This window comes from Pinus tabuliformis, chromosome 8 (assembly GCF_031772625.1).
Source record: "Pinus tabuliformis cultivar Carrire ecotype Pingquan chromosome 8, CPIR1, whole genome shotgun sequence".
Lineage (NCBI taxonomy): Eukaryota > Viridiplantae > Streptophyta > Pinopsida > Pinales > Pinaceae > Pinus > Pinus tabuliformis.
This window is the reverse complement of record NC_142294.1, coordinates 263,858,864-263,861,178: the sequence shown is the minus strand read 5'-3', so window position 1 is coordinate 263,861,178 and position 2,315 is coordinate 263,858,864. Positions and strand designations below refer to the sequence as shown.

At 34.1% G+C, this 2,315-nt stretch overlaps 1 pseudogene; it reads right to left on the bottom strand.

Moving 5' to 3' along the window:
* Positions 1-1,934: 1,934 nt before the first annotated feature.
* Positions 1,935-2,001, bottom strand: LOC149235165 (small nucleolar RNA SNORD36; annotated as a pseudogene).
* Positions 2,002-2,315: the final 314 nt, after the last annotated feature.

Here is a 2,315-nt window from a genome sequence, read left to right as displayed (position 1 = left end):
CAATTCTGTCCATCCCATCCACCTCCACCACAACCACATCCTCAATCACAACCATTTCAAAGACCGATTGCCGCTCAACTACTTGCACAACCATTTCCAAACCGAAGCAATAATGTAACTCAACCCACTTATAATGCTAACATAAAAAATCTCCAAACAAATCATCTTGATTCAAATGAAATTCCTCTTGGATCAAAAAGAGTATTGCAAAGAATAAATTATCTTTCTCATGTTGAAGATGAACATCCAAAACAAGAAGATTTAGAAGAGACTAAAGAATCATGGACTACATTTTATGGAGAGCATCCATTAGAGCCTAATATTGAATAATTTCTTCAATTGTTATCATCCTATCCTTTATGTGTTCAAGGGGATAATCAACGAATAGTAAAATATTTGAATGACACAAAAATAATAAAAGAAAAAAATTGAAAGAGAGGAAAAGAAAATAAAGAAGAAAAATAAATTCTTAATTGAAAACATCCTTTAAGGTGTTTGAGATTGGCTCATTGATTTAAAACCTCCATGAGGTGGTCAATGGGTTGGAAAAAAGACAAAAAAAGAGAAAAATAAAATATCCTAGGTGAAAACCTCCTTAGACGCACATATGTGGACCTACTACTTGAAAACCTCATTGAGGCAACTAATGGGCCTAAGAAGAAAAACCAAAAAAATTATTTGTTTTTTCTTTTTTTTCTCAATGTATCTCTCTTTGATTAATTTGGGCACTCTTCAACCTCTTCAAGTAATAAGAACAAGTTATCACCTTGAGAAAATTTTGGTCAAAATTCTCATCAAAGGAAATCAAAATTGGGCTTTCTCCTCCTCTTTCCAAATGCTCCAATAGGATGAAGGCCATATTAATCCATCATCCTCATCCATTTCCAACATCCACCCATCTTTTCCAAGACTTTCCCATTTATTTTCCTCGTCCTAAATTGCTACAGGAATGTTTTGTTTTGTTACAGAACTGGAAAAAAACATAGGGCAATGTTTTTTTGACAATATCTGAAAGAGAATGCATCATTTTTATAATTTGTTTCATAGGATATTTATAGGGATGATGGTAACATGATCAAGGAATTTCAGCAAATTCCAACACACATTTTTTGAGAAATTGGCCTCCATCACCTACAACTATTTTTATTTTTTCTCAATATTCATGCATCTGTTGGAAAACATGTTTCATGGGGCGATGCATAAGCATGATGGTACCATTTTTGAAAAAATTCACTTCAATCGAATCTACCATTTGACATATATGAATAAAGCAATTATGTTATGGAAGTGTTCCAAAATTGCTACAAGATTGACATGAACTACTACAAGACTATGATCGACATATAAAAATGGTTCAAATATTAGGTTTTTAATATAGGAACAAAAGGAGGGGTCTACCATAGCCTCACCATTCATTTTCCACACCACTTAACCTCTTCTTTGCTCTCATTTCCACCTATGTCCATCAGAAACACCATTTTTCACCCCTTCTTCTATGCTTTCTACCACAAAAAGGGCCTTTGATCCTTCTGAACAAATTACTCATGAATTATAAGTACTTTTAAAGGGAGAACCTGAAAAAATTTATGGAACTAGAAGGATATATGTGACTTCTATAGGGGGACACACAGTCATGTAGCAGTGCGTGCATCCCCTGTTAGACCACATCTAGAGTATCAAATTTAGAATTTGGTCACCATGAGCACTTGAGGATTGAAATTTTGATCTTTAAGTATCCACGGGACCTCATATTAGTTGCAACAATATACCTGATCACTCAACATATAACAACATCTGATCCAAAGAAGATCGACATGAAGGAAAAACCTGCATCATCAAGCATCAGTGAGCAAGAGAACATAAATAAATAGATATCTTTCTCAAGAAATTGCAAAATACATGCACAATAACCTTAACTATGTCTAGAAATTACATATGATCAGCTAAAAAATTCACATCAAGAGAATCTCAGGAGAGGAGAATCAACAACATCAAGAACAAGAAAACCTAGAGGACGTCCAACATATTATCACATAGATCTTCAAGATCGTCAAAGACAACCTCAACAACTACAACAATATCCTACATAAAAAACATTCCTTGTAAGGCACAGGTATGAAACTCCCTAACCTCACCCTTCGAACACTTTTTATCTTGAAAAGTATTGCAATGGTATGAAGGAAAAAAATTTTATATAGCCGAAATTAGTAGTAGAGAAACCTTGGACTTATCTAGTAGTTAAGTTCACTTTTCCTCCAAGACACCAACATGTTTGGGAGAGGAGCATGACAAAAGTGAAAAGGACATCAAAAAGT